Source organism: Nicotiana sylvestris, chromosome 6 (genome assembly GCF_000393655.2).
Source record: "Nicotiana sylvestris chromosome 6, ASM39365v2, whole genome shotgun sequence".
NCBI classification, from domain to species: Eukaryota; Viridiplantae; Streptophyta; class Magnoliopsida; order Solanales; family Solanaceae; genus Nicotiana; species Nicotiana sylvestris.
Window position 1 is genome coordinate 150,038,884 of NC_091062.1, and position 22,347 is coordinate 150,061,230.

Below are 22,347 nucleotides of genomic sequence, written 5' to 3' on the forward strand. Positions count from 1 at the left end.
TCTACTGCTGTATGCATGGAAAAGGGAATGTAATTGATTTTGGAGACTCATGCAAATACTAGTTGAATTGTTTCAAATTTGATGGGATGTATACCTGGCCTTGTTGCAATTAGCCAGTCTTGATGTTGATATCCCTCTTAATGTTTCTACACAAAAATGTGCGCTTGGACTCGAACGTGAGTTTCGTCCTTGTGTTCCCTTTGGTTCGCCAAAGGTGAAGGCCAGCTTTGGGCCTGGGCCTTGTAAATTGCTTTTCCTGGTCTGCAGGGGTTCGATCCCTGGGCAAGACCCGTTGCTGCTTTCATTCTGCCCGGACATGGCCTAATACAGGCCCAAAACTTTGAAAGTCTTGCCCTGTTTGTTGTTTTCCTTTGGTTTGATAGTTTAAAAATGAAATATGAGCGAATGACTTCCGAATTGAGTTGTGAATTCGAGCTAAGGACCTCTTCATTGTTTGAAACAGTCCTTGTTTGAGTTTGGACTTGACATTGGGATCAGGCATGACTGTTTCCCCTTTAAATGAGACTGGGGTCGTTTCCTCTCTCGTTGGACCCAAAATTCATTTTGATTGCTGTGACCAATTGGGTAAAAAAACAAACTTGGCTTAAGGAAATTAAAATGCAAGAAAAAGCTCAGTTATTGATTTGTACTCAATCAGTTAAGACTCAGATTTGAGAATATTGATTTGATGCTATGCTTCTTGAGCCTTAGCTGATTTGGTGTTTTAATTGATTTTATATAGCTTATTTGTTCAATGAATTAGTTTGACTTGGGCCTAGTTAGTGGGAGGTTTTTAAACACTTGGGTTGTCGTCACTTAATATTTCTCTTGGGCTTATTCTAGTCCAGAAGCCCAGCGATTTTTTTAAAAATAACAGTCATGCGATCAGCAGCTTTTAGTGGAGGATCTAGAAAGGATATTTTGTTCATTTAGATGAAAATGAGTCATGCTAGTAACACAAGTAGTTTATGGCCCTCCAGGTTTTAGTTTTGAATACCCTTTTAAAATGGAATTGAGGTGCACCATGCCAAACAAAAAATGACAATTGCATGGCCCTCGTTTTAATTAATCTCGTATTGATCCTTAGAATTTGAAGTACACCATTTAGAAAATTTTCATGGCCCTCGCAAACTTGAAAGCGCATAGGTGTTTCAGGCACGTAATATTAAATTAACTTCCTTAAACTCGGGTGCGCATTTATGTTTCCCAAATCCAAATCTCAACAATGTTAAAATATGTTGAAGACCGCGAGTGCATTTATGTGACGTGGTTCAAGGCGTGTTTTAGGTGACGTTGAATCTTTCCTAAAAAATAATTAAATAAAAGCGGTTTAAAAAGGATAAAATGCACATAGGCTAGAACATGTATTAAAATCAAGTAAATAGGCCAAATATAACAGTTGAGCGACCATGCTAGAACCTCGGAATCCGGGAATGCCTAACATCTTCTCCCGGGTTAACAGAATTCCTTACCCGGATTTCTGTGTTCGCGAACTGTAAAACAGAGTCAATCTTTCCTCAATTCGGGATTTGAACCGGTGACTTGGGACACCATAATTATCCCAAGTGGCGACTCTGAATCGTTTAATAAACAATTCCGTTTCGATTGTCCGTTAATTGAAAAAACTCCCTTATACTCTTCTGGGGTGTAGGTAAAAAGGAGGTGTGACAGCTCTGGCCACTCTGCTGGGGAAACGAACCCAGAATCTCTGGTTCATGGTTCAGAATTCAAGCTTAGATAAATTGTTATATTTGGCTTTATCTGATTTTGTTACATGTTTGGGCCTAATATGCTAAATGTTGCATTTTACCGTTTTGATATTATCTGAACTATATATATAAACTGCTACGAAATCCCTCTCTTCTCTCTCCTGAGGAGTGCACGCTGGTTGTGGCTTCTTTCTGTTAGTGTCCTATTCCAAATGGAACGAGGTTCGGACAAGTTGCAAAGCCGGATGATCTTTTGGTTACCGGTACGCAGCCCCCCTCGGCTCGAGTTGTCCGCTCGGGTAAGCCAGGTCTAGAGAAATAAACCCTGGTTTTAAACCTAGTATAACAAGACCTCATGCCGGATCCCTAGTAGGAACGTTTGTCTGCATCACGTGCATTTTGACTTTGGAGACTCAACACAGGGGTTGGGTCTGTCTAGGACAGGTGTACCAAAAATGAAAAAGACCATCCTGATGCATCTTACTTGCTACTTATGCATTTATTTGCTTCGAATTTGCATGCTGACCGGCTTTTGAATAAAAGGAAAGAGTTTAAAAAAGAAAATAGCAGTGTGAGGGATAAGGGAGGTACCTACCTGTTTTGAAAACCTATATCCCAAAATATACCGAAACTCTGCCGAATATTTGAAAAAAAAACAAAAAAAAGAATTTCTATTGTTTTCAAGAAAAAAAAAGTTGGTCTTTTGTTTTGTCAAAATTGCCCGAACTACGCCGTTTGATTCTTACCGGATGTGGGATACGTAGGCAACCCCCATCGGATCCAACTGCCCTTTTTGCAAAATAGCCCAAAAAGAACAAAAATTTTGTTTTTCATTTGAAAATAATTAAAGTAATGTCATTCTTGTCAAACATAGCCGAATGTCCCCAAAAGGGCCCCGGAAGGTTGCTTTTGCAAGAACATCCACCTTTGGTCCTTTTTCAAAGTTTTGGATGGTTAGTCGACACTGCCTTAAAATCTTCGTTCTCGAAATGCTGAAAAGCTGTATTTGCAAAATCAGGTTTTTATTTTATTTTGAAAAAAAAATGTGTGAGTCAAATAAGTCTTAATTTTTGCCTAAACACCCTAATAAACATGCTGAATGAGCACGAGTCAGAATTTGCCGGCAACAGTTATGAACAAAATCATTTTGGAGTTGCGTATGTGGTGGGAAGATCTGGGCAAGTTAGAGCAAGATAAGGTCAATCTGCATTTGGGAGGTCTCACGGGGTTGATGAAGATAAGGCCTAGGGGAGACATCATAAAGGTGTTGGTCACATTTTGGGATCCGGCTCACAACGTCTTGCATTTCTCGAATTTTGAACTCACACCCACCTTGGAAGAGATAGCAGGTTACATGGGAAGTACTGAAGGTCTGAGGCATAAGTATCTGATCGCTCCAAGAGCCGTTAACTCTCACAAATTCATGGATTTGTTAAAAATAAGTAAGGAAGTCCCATATTCCAAGTTGGAGGGTGGTTTTTCCACTCTACATTTTATATACCGGAGGTACGGGCATATAGGAGGGTTCAATGATCCGAAAAGCGGGGTTTGTAGCAAAGGGAACCAAGCAAAATAGGATGAACATAGGAGTTTCGCTTTCATGGTAGCTTTCTTAGGCCTTGTGGCGTTTCCCTGGAAAGATGGGAATATCGATCTGCGGGTGGCTGGAGTCGTCAAAGTCTTAATTACCAATGCCAAGATCACCCTTACCCCTATGATAATATCTGAGATATACCGAGCTCTTACAGCTTGTAAAGTTGGGGAAGATTTGTTCGAGGGATGCAATTTGCTACTACAAATGTGGATGATCGAACACCTGTGTCACCATCCTCAGTATATGAGTTATGGGTCTGCAGAGAAAAGTTACATTGAAGAGTTTGATACAAGGATTTCAGGGTTCAAGTTAGCGGAGGGGTTTGGAGAATGGATAGCCCACCTTCGTGCCATCACTACGGGACAAATAGAATGGACACTAGGTTGGCTTCCTGTTGAAGAAATTGATTATATACCCACCATTGGTCCTTACTTCCTCCTAATGGGTCTTCGAGGTATTCAGCCTTACGCTCCCTACCGAGTGATGAGACAATTGGGAAGGTGTCAGGTGATGCATCCAGATGAAGATCTCAGTATTTACGCGGTTGAGATTAGATCCGACGGCCAATTTCACGAAGAAATAGTTCGTTCTATTTGGAACGAATGCCAGTATTTGACGGCGAACACTCGAGTGCGGGACCTATCTAGAGGCGAGGTGTCACCCGCCTATCTTGACTGGTATAGAAAGAAGAACACTGCAAGGGCCGAACCAGAAAGACCGACCAAAAAACCGCACATTCATGAATTCATCGAGGCATCGCAAGAACCGTGGGCTTGGTTGGCCAAAGAAAATGAGTACAGGGCCACAATAGGAAAGCTGGAAAAGCAAGTCAAAGACCTTCAATTTGAGAATGGTTTACAAGCAGCGGCGGATGAGGGCGAAAAGAAAAGGCTAGCCAAAGAAAATAAGGTCCTTCGAGCCCAGATTCAGAAAATGAAAATAGCGGCAGAAAATCCTGTCAGAAGTGCCAAAGATGAAAATCTCATATATAACATGAGGCAGAAAGTGGGTGAATATAGTTTTGATCTGAACAAAGCAGAAGGTGAACTAGCCAGGTCTCGAAAGCAATTGGCTAAAATTGCGAAAGAACGAGCACGCTCGGTTAAACAATTAAAAGAAAGATACAACAATGAGGTTGCGGGGTTAAAGAAAAGGGTCGTCACCATTGAGGACAAAATGATCAAACAGGCGAAAGAATTCAAGGCTGAAAGAAAACATTTGGAAAGAGATTTGCAACAACTTCAAGAACAAAATCAAGCAGCCGAACAAACTCTGGAAGCCAGGGCACGACAGATTGGGCGTTTGTTGCAAGAAAAGGGTGTCATAAGAAAGAGAGTCAGAAAGATCGCTGACTACATCACAATGAAGTGCAGTAGTTGTGAGGATATAACTAGATCGATGTTTTTTGCCACTGTGATGACCTTTGTCTACCAGATAATGGAACGTCTCTACCACCCCCAAGGGAATTTAGCACATCGGCCTGAGGCGAGACCGAATGATGTCCCGCGGACCCTAGGAACAGTTGAGGCACTAATGTATTCGTGATTTTCACTTGAGTCTGTATTTTCTTTCTATTGAAGTCTGTCAGTTTGTTTTCAAACCTGTATTTTCTTCTGTTGTAATATGTTGGCTTGTTTTTACTTTCATCAAAGTCCGTTAGTTTGAGTCGTTATAATCAAAATAGTTGCTTTTTGTGAAAATTCGAACATCCCAAAAAAAAGTTTTGTAACTTGTACCCCAGAACTACACTCGGTCTGATTCATGCGGGGTCATGATACGTAGACAATCTTCATAAGATTCGACCACAACCAAAATAAAAGAATAAAATGAAAAAAGAAAAAAAAAGAGGGGAATAAAAGAAAGGCGTGAGTAACAATAAAAGGGAAAGGTCAGGAAAAGCCGGGATGACACAAACAACCGAGCAAATACATGATAGAAATGACTAATTTCCTAGGTGCATTGCATTCCTATGTGTGGTTGCTTATTTGTTAAAACTCTAATCACTAACAATTTTGGTTGTTGTTCCAGAATTCAAGTAGTTACTTCACCTAAGCATACTGGCAACCCACCCATACCAAACTAGATCCAAAGGAGAAATAATCATGTCTATCCCAGATGTAGACACCAGTGTCATCGAAGGAGAAGAGTTGAACGTTAACGCCATGAAAGAAGAGATGTACAAATTGAAACAACAAATGGCCGAATTGTATCAGGCTTGGGCTAAAGGACAACCGCAATCCGCTTACCTGGCTAACCCTACCTTCACTCCACCACCGGCTCAAACTCAGGATCATCCTGCGGCCGATATATCCCCGAGCTTTCCCTTTTATCAACACTATCGGGGCACCACTTCTCATACACCACAATCTCCACCCCCTAAACCAATTCCATACCCTCCTCCACCAGTAACCCCTGTCTTCGTATCACCTCCACCAGCTACACTCCACAAATCTCCTAGCGAGCCTATGTTCCAGGCCCAGGATAACCAATACTACCCCTCTGAGCCCATTTTCAAAGCTCCAGAAACCCATTCCTATACTCCTCGCTTTGACCTCCCGATAGAAGCTGATAAACCAGTCAAAAATACCGAACAGGAGGAGATGTTCAGGAAAGTTAAAAGCTTAGAACAATCATTCAGAGACATGTGGGGGTTGGGAGGGCAAGTAAGCATGGCCTACAAAGACCTATGTCTGTTCCCGAATGTGCAATTACCGGCAGGTTTCAAGATGCCCAAGTTCGATTTATACAACAGGCACGGTGATCCAGTAGCCCACTTGAAGGGTTTTTGCAGCAAGATGAGGGGAGCGGGAGGAAAAGATGAATTGTTAATGGCTTACTTCAGTCAGAGTTTGAGTGGATCAGCATTGGAATGGTATACCCGCCAAGACCATGGAAGATGGTACACATGGGATGATCTGGCGCAAGCATTTGCTTGTCACTTCCAATACAATCTTGAGATCATTCCAGATCGACTGTCCTTGACTAAACTGGAGAAGAAGCACAGTGAAATCTTCAGAGAATATGGTTTCTGATGGAGGGAGCAAGTGGCAAGAGTAGATCCTCCAAATGAAGGAAAGTGAAATAGTAGATTACTTCATGCAGGCTTTGGAACCTACTTACTATGGCCATTTGGTCTCAGTTGTGGGAAAGTCATTCAATGAAGTGGTAAAGATGGGGGGCATGGTATAATAGGGCCTCAAGTCGAATAAAATCATGAGCTATTCGGCTATCAAAGTAACTACTCAGGCTATTCAAGGCAGCATAGGAGGGATTGGGAAGAATAAGAGAGAGGAGGCAGCAATGGTTGATTCAGGAACTTGGTCCGGATCCAGAGGTTCACCTTACCATTACAATCAACCTCGACCCCACCAACAAACTTATCACCACAATCCACCTCAACACTACTATCCCCCACCAGAACCTCATTTTTTCGTCCACCATGCACAAGCATACAACCAGCCTCCTACCCACACTCAATGGCGTGCTCCCGTACTACAAAATACTTATCCACATCCACGAGCCTACCAAAACACTCCCGGACCAAGTTTCTGGCCTAGTCAATCATTCAAAGGTGAAAGGTTGCAGAAAAAGAAAACCTTTACTCCATTGGGAGAATTATACACTAGTCTATTCCACAGGCTAAAACAGCTAGATATGCTAAGGCCGATACAGTCCTAACTGCCAAATCCTCCTCCAAAGAATCTTGACTATACTGTCAGATGTGAGTATTGTTCTGGTACTCCGGGTCATGATACAGAAAAGTGTTGGCACTTGAAAAGTGCGATACAAAAGCTTGTTGATTCAATAGAATTGAAGTTCAAGCTCCCGAGGCGCCCAATATTAATAGGAATCCAATGCCAGCCCACTAGGAGGCAAATATGATCGAAATAGTGCATGAGGAAGAGGAACCCAAGAAGCCATCACAAACTGTCATGATGATTCGGTCCCGTGGAGTCAAGATAGATGAACAATCAGCAGGTGAGGAGTCGGTGCTCAAGTCGAGCAAATAGAGTGTTGGGCCATCTGTAGCAGTTGAGAAGGGGTCTTTAAGCAAAGTTGTAATGAAACAGGAAGAGATGAAGGTGGTTGTACCCGGAGTGGCCAGCAAACCCGTCATAATCGTGGAAGATGCCCGCGCAAATCGGGTTATTATCAAACCGGTAACCCAGTTACCAATAATCAACAGCAAGGCTATTCCATGGAATTACGAACGGGTAACAGTGATGTACAAAGGGAAGGAAGTCAAAGAAGAAATCTGTGAAGTACAAGGTTTGACTCGCTCGGGAAGGTGTTTTACTCTTGAGGATTTAAGAAGAGCTAAAGATACTCCAGCGCTAGTAAAGAAAGTCCTAACTGAAGAAGAGGCAGAAGAATTCTTGAGGAAGATGAAGCTACAGGACTACTCTATCGTGGAACAATTAAGAAAAATGCTTGCTCAAATTTCCCTATTGTCATTATTGATCCATTCGGATGAACACCATCAAGCTTTAATGAAGATCTTGAATGAGGCGCACGTTCCCGATAAGATCTTCTTGAATCACTTGGAAAAAATAGCCAGCAAAATCTTCGAAGTAAACAGAATCACGTTTTTCGATGATGAATTGCTTGTAGAAGGTACTGAGCACAACAGAGCTCTTTACCTCACAGTAAAATATGAGAACTCTGTGGTGACCTAGGTATTGGTTGACAACGGGTCAAGCGCAAACATATGTCCTCTCTCCACTCTAAGCAAGTTGAAAATAGAAGATGAGAGGATCCATAAGAACAGTATTTGTGTGCGGGAATTTGACGGTGAAGGTAAAGATTCAGTTGGGGACATAGTGATGGAGCTGATGATAGGGCCAGTTGAGTTCACAATGGAGTTTCAGGTGCTGGATATAGCTGTTTCCTATAATTTCCTATTGGGTCGACCATGGATCTACGCCGCTAAAGCAGTCCCATTAACACTACACCAGGTAGTCAAATTTGAATGGGATAGACAAGAAATAGTTGTGCATGGGGAAGACAGTTTATGCGCTCGCAGCAATGCCATTGTACCGGTCATTGAAGTGGAAGATGACCAGGGACCATGGGTCTTCCAGGTTTCTAACACGATGTTGGTAGAGAAAGTTCCGGAGGGGAAATACACTCCAAATCCAAAGATAACCACCGCATCAGTCATGGTAGCCTATGAGAAGTTGAAGAATGGTTTTGTACTCGGTAAAGGTTTGGGCTCATCTTTGCAAGGCATCATACAGCCGGTGTCCCTTCCTGAAAACTTGGGAATATTTGGTCTGGGATTCAAGCCCATTGCCGCAGACATAAGAAAGGCCAGAAAGCTAAAACAGAAGGCATGGGTCCTTCCAAAGCCAGTCCCACGTCTTTCCAAATCATTTGTCATGTCCGGTACCAAAGGTCGCCCAGTAACAACAATTCCCAGTTCTGTGATTGATCCTGACAAGGAGTTAATTGAAAGATTTGAGAAGTTGTTTGACAGTGTGAACATGGTGGAAATTGGAAAGGGTTCTAGCAACGCGGAAGTGCAATTTGTCGGGCAAAAAACAAAGCTTAACAATTGGAAGGCTACTCCCCTCCCCACTCGGAAGGAGTCTTGGTAGTTTATTTTGAGTTTCCTTCAGTTTGTCTGGGTTATTCCAGGGTTGTAATCCAGATTTTTTATCTTTCAGTCTGTTTGAAGTGTGCAAACCTTGTTATCTTTCATCATTCAATGAAATGCAGTTTCCCTTTCTTTATCATTCCTGATAGTTTTTCTTTTGTTTTTCTTTTCTTTTTTGTACTGTTCTTTTTACGCCAGTTCTAATGACATGGCATGCATGAGGAATCCTCAGCCCAGTCTTAAAAATCAATCTGATTCCAAAATAATAGTTCAAGAAGTAGATTGTGACTACGAATCAGAATACGATGAAGACGAAGCCTTCGAAGAGATTAGTAAGGAGCTAATTCACTTCGAAGAAAAACCCAAACCCAACCTGAATGAAACAAAAGCCGTCAATTTAGGGGACACAGATAATATCAGAGAGACTAAAATAAGTGTTCATCTCGAGCCAAAGATCTGGGAAGAGTTAATCAAAGCACTCATCGAATACAAAGATGTTTTTGCATGGTCGTATGATGACATGCCGGGTTTGAGCATTTATTTAGTGGTCCACAAATTGACCACTGATCTAGCATTTCCTCCCGTCAAGCAAAAGTTGAGGAAATTCAAAACTGATATGAGTGTGAATATTAAAGAAGAAATCACCAAGCAGTTGGATGCAAAGGTTATTCGGGTCACTCGATATCCTGTTTGGTTGGGTAATGTCGTGCCTGTGCCGAAAAAAGATGGCAAGATCAGAGTATGCGTCGATTACCACAATCTCAACAAAGCAAGTCCGAAGGATAACTTTCCACTACCCAATATCCATATTTTGATCGATAATTATGCCAAGCGTGAGATTGGATCTTTTGTGGATTGCTATACCGGGTATCATCAGATTCTAATGGATTAAGAAGATGCAGAAAAGACGACATTCATCACACCATGGGGAACTTATTGCTACCGGGTAATGCCATTTGGTTTGAAGAACGCCGGGGCAACTTACATAAGAGCGATGACTACTGTGTTTCATGATATGATACACAAAGAAATTGAATATATGTGGATGATGTGATCATAAAATCAAAGCATCAGGCCGACCATGTTGGGGATTTGAGGAAATTTTTTTAGAGGCTTCGCAGGTACAACCTCAAGCTCAACCCTGCCAAGTGCGCATTTGGTGTTCCATCCGGAAAATTGTTGGGATTCATAGTCAGCCGTCAAGGCATTGAGTTGGACCCTTCAAAGATCAAAGCTATCCAAGAATTGCCACCTCTGAGGAACAAGACTGAGGTGATGAGTCTGTTAGGGAGGTTGAACTATATCAGCAGGTTTATTGCTCAGCTCACGACAACTTGTGAGCCTATTTTCAAATTGCTGAAGAAGGATGATGTGGTCAAGTAGACTGATAAGTGTCAAAAAGTATTTGATAAGATAAAAGGATACTTGTCAAAGCCACCCATGCTGGTTCCGCCAGAACTAGGAAGACCTTTGATTCTTTACTTGACAATCCTGGAAAATTCATTTGGTTGTGTACTGAGGCAACATGACATCACCGGCAGAAAGGAACATGTCATCTACTATCTTAGCAAGAAGTTCATGACTTATGAGGTTAAGTACACTCACCTGGAAAGGACATGTTGCACCCTAACTTGGGTAGCACAGAAATTGAAATATTATTTGTCGTCCTACACTACCTACCTCATTTTGTGCTTGGATCCGTTGAAGTATATCTTTCAAAAGCCTATGCCGACAGGAAGACTTGTGAAGTGGCAGATTTTGCTCACGGAATTTGACATCATCTATGTGACTAAGACTGCGATGAAAGCCCAAACATTGGCCGATTATTTGGTCGAGAACCCGGTCGATGATGAGTACGAGCCATTAAAAACTTACTTTCCCGATGAAGAGGTGATGCATATCGATGAACTGGAGCAAATTGAAAAACCAGGCTGGAAACTTTTCTTTGATGGGGCTACTAACATGAAAGGAGTCGGAATAGGAGACTGTGCTTATTTCTGAAACATGGCGTCACTATCCTGTTACGGCTCAGCTTCTGTTTTATTGCACCAACAATATGGCTAAGTATGAGGCCTGTATTTTAGGTCTAAGGCTAGTTGCAGACATGGATATCCAGGAAGTCTTGGTCTTGGGAGACTCGGATCTTCTGGTACATAAAATACAAGGAAAATGGGAAACGCGAGATTTGAAGCTCATACCGTACCGATAATATTTGCATGATCTTTGTCAATGGTTTCGATCAGTGGAGTTCAGGCATAATCCAAGGGTTCATAATGAGGTCGCCGATGCTTTGGCTACGCTGGCGTCAATGTTGCACTATCCGGACAAAGTTTATGTCGATCCTCTACATATTCAAGTCCGAGATCAGCATGCTTATTGTAACATGATTGAAGAAGAACTTGATGGCGAACCATGGTTCCATGATATCAAAGAGAACATCAGAATGGGAATATATCCAGTGCAAGCCACGGGGGATCAAAAGAGAACAATTCGACAATTGGCAAGTGGATTTTTCTTAAGTAGAGGAGTTTTGTATAAAAGAACTCCAGACCTTGGATTATTAAAATGCATAGATGCTAGACAAGCTACAACTATTATATCCGAAGTACATTCGGGTGTCTGTGGACCACATATGAGCGGATATGTGCTGGCAAAGAAAATTCTCCAAGCAGGTTATTATTGGCTCACCATGGAGCGAGATTGTATTAGTTTTGTGCACAAATGTCATCAGTGCCAAGTACATGGAGATTTAATTCATTCTCCGCCATCCGAGTTGCACACAATGTTCGCACCATGGCCCTTCGTTGCTTGGGGTATGGATGTCATTGTACCAATTGAGCCATCACCATCCAATGGGCGCAAATTCATTCTGGTAGCCATTGATTATTTCACCAAGTGGGTTAAGGCCAAAACTTTCAAATCGGTGACCAAGAAAGCAGTGGTCGATTTTGTTCACTCAAATATCATCTGTCGATTCGGAATCCCAAAAGTGATCATCACAGATAATGGTGCTAATCTTAATAGTAATTTGATAAAAGAGGTATGTCAACAGTTTAAGATTACACATCGCAATCTACCCCATATCGTCCCAAAGCGAATGAAGCAGTTGAGGCAGCCAACAAAAATATAAATAAGATACTTCGGAAAATGGTAGAAGGTTCCAGGCAATGGCATGAAAAATTACCATTTGCGTTGCTGGGTTATCGCACTACTATCCGTAATTCGGTAGGTGCAACTCCTTATTTGTTGGTATATGGCACTGAAGCAGTAATACCTGCAGAAGTTGAAATCCCTTCCTTTCGGATTGTCGCTGAAGCTGAGATTGATGATGATGAGTGGGTCAAAACCCATTTGGAGCAGTTGAACTTGATTGATGAAAACGGATTGGCAGCAGTGTGTCATGGCCAGTTGTATCAAAAGAGAATGGCAAGAGCATACAATGAAAAGGTGTGTCCCCGGAAGTTTGAAGTGGGCCAGCAAGTGCTGAAACGTATCCTTCCACATTAGGCTAAAGCAAAAGGCAAGTTCGCACTAAATTGGCAATGGCCATTCATTATGACCAGAGTACTGTCCAATGGTACTTTATATTTAACAGATATCAAAGGAAAATGCATAGACATGGCTATCAATTCTGATGCAGTCAAGAGATATTATGTATGATTTCTTTGGTATATTTGTTGATTGTTTGTATTTGGCATTGTTTCAAAGATTGGAATGACATAGGCAATTTGTTCCGCTATCTAAACACTTTACCCTTTGTTTCCTCTTTTTGATCCTTATGTATTTCTTTCATACCCTTCTTTTGGAATCAATAACTAAAAGAGAAAAAAAAAGAAGCGAAAAGAGAAAGTACAAGAAAACAAAGAAATTCAGGTGTGAACTACATTTAACCTGATTCCTGTTAAGGATACGTAGGCAGCCTCACAGCTCGGTCATAGTAAAATAAAAGTCAAAAGATCCCCAAGCAAGAAACTGGGGCAGAAGTTGTGATTGTAATAAGAAATGTGATTCCAAAAGTTGTAGTTCTAACCCATTTTGAAGTTGTTTTGAGCCCGTTTTATACCCTTTTCTTTCCAAACATATCCAAGAACCCACATTGCTGTCCAAAGAAAGACCTCTCGATCAGTCTTCGAGAGATGCCAAGTCAAGCAATGTAAAGAGAATTCATATCAGGGGCAACACTCCGGTTTAAGCAAGAGCCATCAAAAAATGAGAGAGTCTTATTGGTGAAAACCCTCATAGGCACCATGAGGCGACCAAAGCCGAGAGAAAATAAAAATGATAGTCTTATTGGTGAAAACTTTCGCGGGCACCATAAGGCGACAAGGAAGTGAGGAACAAACAAATGAGAAAGGTTTGTCGGTGAAAACCCTTCAGGGCACTACAAGTCGAACAAGGTCTGTAAGTTGGCGGAAAGTAAATGGGGTTGTGGAGATCTTGGAGCACAAAGTAAAACAATTGGAAAAGATATTGGTTAAATCAATCCAAAATGCGTACCATGATCATTGGCGCCAGTGAATCTACTCAGATAAGTTTCTTTTCCTATCTCCAACAGTCATCCAAATTTGAATTTTCTTCTTTATTCTTAATTCTCAAAATCGTTGCATTTCATTGTTGTTAAGTTTACTCCTCTAAAGCTCTTCCAAGGTTAGCTTTGTTCCAATAAATAAGAAGAAATGTCAAAGGGTACTACCAGATTAAAAATTGCACAAAGCAAAATACGGCTAGGACATGCTGGAGATAGTATGATGAAAAGTGGGACATAGGGTGTAAGTAGAGGTTAAATTGGTGGAATGATTCAGTAATGTCATGGGAGATGTATGGTTACGAATAAAAGGGTCAGAAGTGAAAAACAACAGTTGAGGATCCTGTAGTTAAGGATCAGTCGGGAGGTCAAAACAATTCTCGACCAGTTCAAGGCAGTCGGTGGAAGCAAAGCATGGCAAGGAGAAAACCATCCCCAGCAAGAATGCCACAACTAACCACCACGTTTTAAACTGACAAGATTTTTCTTTGATTTGAAACAGGGGCAAAGATGGCATTGTTTTAGGAAGCACTCAGTAAGGAAAAACAAGTACCATGCAGGTTTGATCGCAGAATTCTCAGGACCCTCCTGGAAAATGGGACGTAGTTTAAAATTCAAAATAATCATGAGTAGCGGAATTTGGCATAAATGCACCCCAAAGGATTATAAGTGGAGCTACGAAGTTTGCATGTTTGAGGTACACTTTGGACATTACCCCACAGGCCTCGGATTTCAAAGTAATTTGGGGTGACTCTCATAGCCTCTATCCCTCGGGTTGGCCAACAAAAGGACCAAAAAGAACCCGTTTCCACTTTACTTCCTCAAGAAAGAAGAAACACCATCTTTTTTCACCTTTTACCCCATGAGAACAAAGATTCCGACTTCTCTTCTTTCCCAGATTGATGATTATGATTTTCTGCTTCCTCAACTTTTTCCCCAAGAAGAAACACCATCATTTTCCACCTTTTCTCCCCAATATTTATTGAACATTTTCAGGACTCTCCTGGATAATGAGATTTAATTTGAAATTTTCAGGACCCTCCTGGATAATGGGACTTAGCTTTAATTCGAAATATTCATGAGTACAATATCTAGCATAAGCTCTACTTTGTGAAAATGTAAGTTGTTTTGAATTTTTCATTTTTTAAGACAAGACTCAATTCGAAACTTCAGGACCCTCCTGGAAAATGGGACCTAGGTTAAAATCCAAAACAATCATAAGTAGTAAATATAGGACAAATGTGCACCAAAAGGAATATAAATTGACTTCAAAGTTCGCATAAGAGTTTTTAGGACCTACCTGAATAATGGGACGTAACTTTAAGCATTCCATTAGATAAGTAAGTGTTGTTATAAGAGAGTACAACTTAGCGTTGAAATTGTCATTCGTAAGATGAGCTTTAATTCGAAATTTCAGGACCCACATGGATAATGGGATGTAACTTTAAGATTGTTGCTAGATAACAAGATGTAGCGGAAATAATACCTTTATAAGATATAACTTAGGTTTAAAATTGCCGTTTAGTTAAGAGTTGTCAGGACCCTCATGAATAATGAGACCTAGTTTTGAGATTTCCATTAGATAATAAGAGTTCTGTTGTAGGGTAATATAATTTAGCCATAAAATTGTCACTCTTAAGATAAGACTTGATTTAAGAGTTGTCAGGACCCTCCTGGATAATGGGACGTAGTTTAAAACTGGCTTCGATAACAAGATTTAGCATAAGACATACCTTCAGTAGATATAATTTAGCTTTAAAATTGTCGTTTAATTAAGAGTTGTCGGGACCCTCCTGGATAATGGGTAGTAGTTTAAGATATAGCTTAGATTTAAAATTGTCATTTAGTTAAGAGTTGTCAGGAACCCCCCTGGATAATGGGACCTAGCTTTCAAATTCTTAGTAATATTTGGTAATATGGTTCAGTTTAACACTCACAGATGCGCCCAACTACCAAATTGGGGCAGAAAATTTTCTTTGGTTTTGTCTATTTTTGTCGAAGTCAGGTGCCCATCTGAAGAACAGGGAGAACAACAGGGATGTTAAAGATAAGAGGGTGACCAAGTACTAGCAATCAGGCGTCCATCTGGAGAACAAGGAAAAACAGTTGAAATATCAGCAATCAGGTGTCCACTTGGAGAACAAGGAACAACAGTTGAAGTATCAGCAATCAGGCGTCCACCTGGAGAACAAGGAACAACAATTGAAATATCAGCAATCAGGCATCCACCTGGAGAACAAGGAACAACAGTTGAAGTATCAGCAATCAGGCGTCCACCTGGAGAACAAGGAACAACAATTGAAGTATCAGCAATCAGGCGTCCACCTGGAGAACAAGGAACAACAGTCGAAGTATCAGCAATCAGGCGTCCACCTGGAGAACAAGGAAAAGCAGTTGAAGATTCAGTAATCAGGCATCCACCAGGAGAACAAGGAATAACAATTCAAGTTTCAACAATCAGGCGCCCACCTAGAGAGCAAGGGCGTACGGTTCAAGTTTCAGCTTTCAAGTTCTTACTGATATTTGGTAACATGATTTAGTTTACACTCACATATGTGCCCAGCCACCAAACTGGGGCAGAAAAATTTCTTTGTTTTGTCTATTTTTGTTGAAATCAGGAGCCCACCTGGAGAACAAGGGAATACATTTCAAGTTTCAGTAGTCTGGAGCCCACCTAAAGAACAAGGGAATGCAATTCAAGCTTCAGCAATCAGGCGCCCACCTGGAGAGCAAGAGAATACACTTCAAGTTTCGGCTATCAGGCGCCCACCTGGAGAGCAAGGGAATACAATTCAAATTTCAAATAATTATGAGCCCGCCCGGAGAAAAGAGTAAAGGAAACAATAGTTAAAGGAATGCATTAAAAAGGTTCAGCAATCAGGTACCCGCCTGGAGAAAAGGGAAAGCATCTCAAAATACAATTCAAGTCAACAACAAAGGAACTTCGAAGGAAAATACAAGTCAACGAGGCAACATCAGTCACAAGATCAAGTTTGAAAATAAATCTTTGTAAAGCATAGATTATAGCTTAGTCTAGCTTCTTTATTTTTGTCATGGTGTAATAAGGAGGTCAGTAAGCAGTATCAGCAGCAGTAATAGTGAAACCACAGCTTCATGGTAGTCCCAGCTACCGAAACTTCCCGAACTACATTGACCTATATCCTTTATAGCCAACGATATGTAGGAAACCTTTGAAGCAGAGGTTCGGTCAAATCTTTCAAAAAATGCTTCCCACGGAGTATTCAAATGGGCAAAAATCGCTCGTATCCACTCACTTTATCTTTGCACGAAAACTCTTCGTGTTTCCAGGCAAAGAGGGGCAGCTGTGAGCACGTGATTTTTGCCTCACACGAATTACTCCAAAGAGAATTCCCAAAATTAGGTCTTTTTTTTAATTATGTGTTATTTTTAGAAATTGTTACGCTATTTCCTGATTATTTGCATATGTTTGTGTACATGTTTAATTTTATTAACGCATTAAAAAATACAAAAATATAGTATTTACATTTAGGATTTGATTCTATATTTTTGGATTAATTAATAATTAGGTGTTTTACAAAAATGAAAAAGCAAAAAATAATAACATATTTTTAGTCAAATTGTGTGCTTTTCTTTTAATTTAATATTTAATAATTCGTGATAATTATAATTTAGAGTGAATTCGTATTTTTAAGATTAATTTTTGGTTTTATAACTTAATTTAGGATTTTAATTTTGGAAAAAATAAAACAAGAAAAAGAGGGAATTAATTTGAAAAGTAAAGAAATGAAAAATCCAAGTTTGGGCTGTTCTTTAAACCCAAATTTACAGGCCCAAAATTATCCTCAAAACCCAACAAAACCGGTCCAAACCCACCCTAATACCCAATCCATCACCGTACTAAACCAAACGACGTCGTTTGGACATACGTTAATCTGAGCCGTTAAAGATCGTTCATCAAATGGTCTAGAACGCTCCCCATCGCCCGTATCCGACCCTGACCCATTTTTCAGAGACCGATCCGGTCTCAAAAATATCTAAAACGTTGTCGTTCTAATTTTGTCAGATGATCCAAGCCGTTGATCTCGTTTGATCGAATGGCCTGGATCTAATTCCACCCCCAGTATATAATTGCCCAAACGGACCCCGCCCCCTCAGAACCCCCTCCCCCATCTCATCTCTCATCTCCTTCACCCAAACCCTAGAGACCAGCCGCCACCATACCCTCACCGCCCTAGGGTGGCGGCACCGGCTCCTTTCACTACCAGATTTACACCCCGGAACCCCCAGACCCCCCTCTGCCCAAATACCCGCTCAGTTTCCTTCGAATCCGCCTACAACTCTTCGAATATCAAATCTGAGTTCGAGCCTTAGAATCCTAAATTCTGACCAGTGCATGAAAGGTCATTTTGCTAGATTTCTTGGCTTATTCGAGCCTATTTCATCACAAAATAATGACGCTCGTTTGTTCTCCACCAAGAACAAACGTTTGATATTATTTTGGGTTGATTCAGAGTGTCAATTCTAAGTTCGAGCCTGGCCGGTGAGTTCTTTCATAGTTTGTGTTTATTCTCGTTAGTATTATTCTATTGTTCGTCTTTCCCCATCTCTTTTTCTTTTCTCTGGTCGATTTCAATTGAAAACTCGACCAGTCTTCTGATATAAACTTTTTTCTGTTCGTTGTTTTGTTTTTCAGAATGTTTGGTGAATTTGTTCTTGGTTTCATAAGTTTGTGTGGTCAGTATGTTTAGAATTTGGAAATCATATCTTGTTTAATAATTTAGTCAGTTAAGTTAAGGATTAGCTTGAGTTTCGTTAAATGTGTATAATAATCGACTGATTAATGTAAGTTTAATTCAAGTGTTTACCTACTTAAGAAGTTTCTAGTGGATGGTAGGGTTAGGATTGCACTAATTGAGTGGATGATTAAAGAAATGAAAAGTTGAATTGATAGTGGTAAATGCACTAAGTTGAATGCCTATATATAGATACTAAGTTCATACAAAAGGGGGGGGGACTGAGTGCTGAATACTTTGAAAAGGAGTGAGGAGAAAAGAAGAAAGATAGGCACTGAGTTCATAGACACAACAGTCTAATACTCTGAAATACTAAAAAAAAGATAGAGTACACACATACACACACTGAGTTCAAAGACCAGGAGATCCAGAAATACTGAAAGAGTTAAAAGAACATTTTGAGAACTCTAAAGAATAAAACTGTTTCATTGAGTTACTGGTGATTTCTGAAGTTTCCTTAGTGCTGAAACAATTTCTGGATAGCTGATAGTTGAAATGAGTTGAAATCAAGTCAGCTTTAGGTCTTCTGGTTCATTTGCTTGGATTGAAACTGTTTTCCTGGGCTGTTATTTCATTTTTTCTGGGTTTGAAACTGGTTGAAAACTGTTGTTGATTGTTGTTCTTTAGGCTGCTGATTCCTCACCCTTCTTCCTCTGTTTTTCTACATGCAGGTACTTCCTTAGTTCACGATTGAGGCCTGATTGTTAAGCATGTAAAAGGTTTGAAGTTTTTTTAAATGAAGACTCCACTTGAAGCTGACTTCCCCATTTCTTTTTACTATTTCTATGTTCCATAATTAGATCTCAAGTTATATATGTTAGTTAGGGTCTTTTCCTTTGAAATTGGGTATGTGAAAGTGACTTGATGTGGTATTTTGCATCTGTATTGATGAGTAAACAATGGACTCTAATTATTTATTCTCATGTTTGATGTCGTATGTCATTTTTATTTGAAGTCAAACCTGTTTAAGTGTAATAACTTAGGCTGTTTGGACTGTTAAATGGATCACCTGATTATGAAATCGTTTGGCAGATTTGTTCTTTCATGGTTTGAAGTATAGTGTTTGGAGATCATGTGTTACTATGCTTTGTGAAAAATCATTATTGGTTTGAGGTCATGTGTTAATTTATAGTCACTTGATTAAAATAGCTTGGCTAATGACCTTAATGTTCCAGCCATGTATAGAAATTACTTTGGCATAGTTGTGAGCATGTTTAGGTTAATTTTAATGTTAAATTGTTCATTTGAAAATCCCTAAAGTTTGGTTCTACTGTTGTATGCATGGAAAATGGAATGTAATTGAATTTGGAGACTCATGCAAATACTAGTTGAATTGTTTGAAATTTGAAGGGATGTATAACTGGCCTTGTTGCAATTAGCCAGTCTTGATGTTGGCATCCCTCTTAATGTTTCTACACAAAAATGTGCGCCTGGACTCGAACGTGAGTCTCGTCCGTGTGTTCCCTTTGGTTCGCCAAAGGTGAAGGCCAGCTTTGGGCCTGGGCCTTGTAAATTGCTTTTCCTGGTGTCCAAGGGTTTGATCCCTGGGTAAGACCCGTTGCTTCTTTAATTCTGCCCGGTCTGGGCCTAATATAGGCCCAAAACTTTGAAAGCCTTGCCCTGTTCGTTGTTTTCCTTTGGTTTAATAGTTTAAAAATGAAATGGGAGCGAGTGACTTCCGAATTGAGTTGTGAAGTCGAGCGAAGGACCTCTTCATTGTTTGAAACAATCCTTGTTTGAGTTTGGACTTGACATTGGGCTCAGGCATCACTGTTTCCCCTTTAAATGAGACTAGGGTCGTTTCCTCTCTCGTTGGACCCAAAATTCATTTTGATTGTTGTGACCAATTGAGTAAAAAACAAACTTGCCTCAAGGAAATTAAAATGCAAGAAAAAGCTCAGTTATTGATTTGTACTCAATTAGTTAAGACTCAGATTTAAGAATATTGATTTGATGCTATGCTTCTTGAGCCTTAGCTGATTTGGTGTTTTAATTGATTTTATATAGCTTATTTGTTCAATGAATTAGTTTGACTTGGGCCTAGTCAATGGGAGGTTTTTAAACACTTGGGTTGCCGTCACTCAATATTTCTCTTGGGCTTATTCTAGTCCAGAAGCCCAGCAGTTTTTTTAAAATAACAGTCATGCGATCAGCAGCTTTTAGTGAAGGATCTAGAAAGGATATTTTGTTCATTTAGATGAAAGTGAGTCATGTTAGTAACACAAGTAGTTTATAGCCCTCCGGGTTTTAGTTTTGAATACCCTTTTAAAATGGAATTAAGGTGCACCACGTCAAACAAAAAATGACAATTGCATGGCCCTCATTTTAATTAATCTCATATTGATCCTTAGAATTCGAAGTACGCCATTTAGAAAATTTTCATGGCCCTCGCAAACTTGAAAGCGCATAGGTGTTTCAGGCACGTAATATTAAATTAACTTCCTTAAACTCGGGTGTGCATTTATGTGACCCAAATCAAAATCTCAACAATGTTAAAATATGTAGAAGACCGCGAGTGCATTTATGTGACGTGGTTCAAGGCGTGTTTTAGGTGACGTTGAATCTTTCCTAAAAAATAATTAAATAAAAGTGGTTTAAAAAGGATAAAATTCACATAGGCTAGAACATGTATTAAAATCAAGTAAATAGGCCAAATATAACAGTTGAGCGACCGTGCTAGAACCTCGGAATCCGGGAATGCCTAACACCTTCTTCCGGGTTAACAGAATTCCTTACCCGGATTTCTGTGTTCGCGGACTATAAAACAGAGTCAATCTTTCCTCAATTCGAGATTTGAACCGGTGACTTGGGACACCATAATTATCCCAAGGGCGACTCTGAATCTTTTAATAAACAATTCTGTTTCGATTGTCCTTTAATTCGAAAAACTCCCTTATACCCTTCCGGGGTGTAGGTAAAAAGGAGGTTTGACAATATATAATAGTCAACTTTATTAATATTTTAGTTCTTTGAATATAATATAATTTATATTTAATAATAAATTGCTTTTTTTTTTTACTTTTACATTTTTTTTATTTCATTTATAGTTTAGTACTAATACACAATAGTCAACTTAATTAATTTTATTCCTTCTCTTCCCATAGCACCCATTTTGTGAATCTCTCTCTCTCTCTCTCTCTCTCTCTCTCTCTCTCTATATATATATATATATATATATATATATATATATATATATATATATATATATATGTGTGTGTGTGTGTGTGTGTGTGTATGTGTATGTGTATGTGGTGAAATCAGGGAGATCTATTTCCCGCATTTAAGGTATAATTTGGAAAATCATGTCAGCACCTCGAGGCTGTGGGATCACGATCGAGCTCCCTATCTCGAGGATCATCCGCGATTCTGCGGAGACTCCGAGGTTAGGGGGACTGTCCGCGACCTAGCAAAGGTTAAGAAGATGGGGGACTCCCGAGGCAAACAACTAGAGTCAATAGGCACTTGTACCATGCCTAGCCGTCCCATCCCCGTGTCTTTACATTGAATACACCATGTACTATATGGTATTCCCTCTCCTATATAAGGGGAATCCATGACTCTTTGTAAGGGACTGATGTTGCTCCATTTCTCCTCAAGTGCAATAATCTCTCTCTCTCTCTCTCTCTCTCTCTCTCTCTCTCTCTCTCTCTCTCTCTCTCTCTCTCTCTCTCTCTCTTTCTAACTTGTTCGTTCTCACTAGCCCGAGGCACCCTCGATATTTATCGTGTTCTTACTCGTTCTTCATCGTACGCCTTAGTATTGGCCATAAAGAGCTATATCGTCAACTATTATCGCATCCCCGACTATCCCCGATAGCTCGAGCTCGACCCCGATGTTGACCCCGAGGTCCTTCATTGATCAGACCTATACCCGGGCAGCAGGCCCTACGGTTCAATTACTATCTCGTTTTAGCTAATTTTTCATCATTAGATTCCATATTATTAGCATCAACTGCTCTAACAACTAGCTCGGGAATAGATAACGTATTTTTAGAATCTCATTTACAAATATAATTATTGTTACCATTTTCACGGTAAACAGTTTGGCGCCCACCGTGGGGCTAAAAATAATAGTGATTATTTTCCTTCTAGTTTCATTACACAAACGCACATTATCTTTCACACTTTTTCTTGTCCAAGATCTCTTGA

At 40.1% G+C, this 22,347-nt stretch overlaps 1 protein-coding gene across 1 annotated transcript in view; it reads left to right on the forward strand.

The window, feature by feature from the left end:
- LOC104231949 (stearoyl-[acyl-carrier-protein] 9-desaturase 6, chloroplastic-like) overlaps nucleotides 1-22,347 on the forward strand; it is a 98,253-nt gene that overhangs the window by 24,100 nt on the left and 51,806 nt on the right. The gene's annotated exons all lie outside the window — the stretch shown is intronic.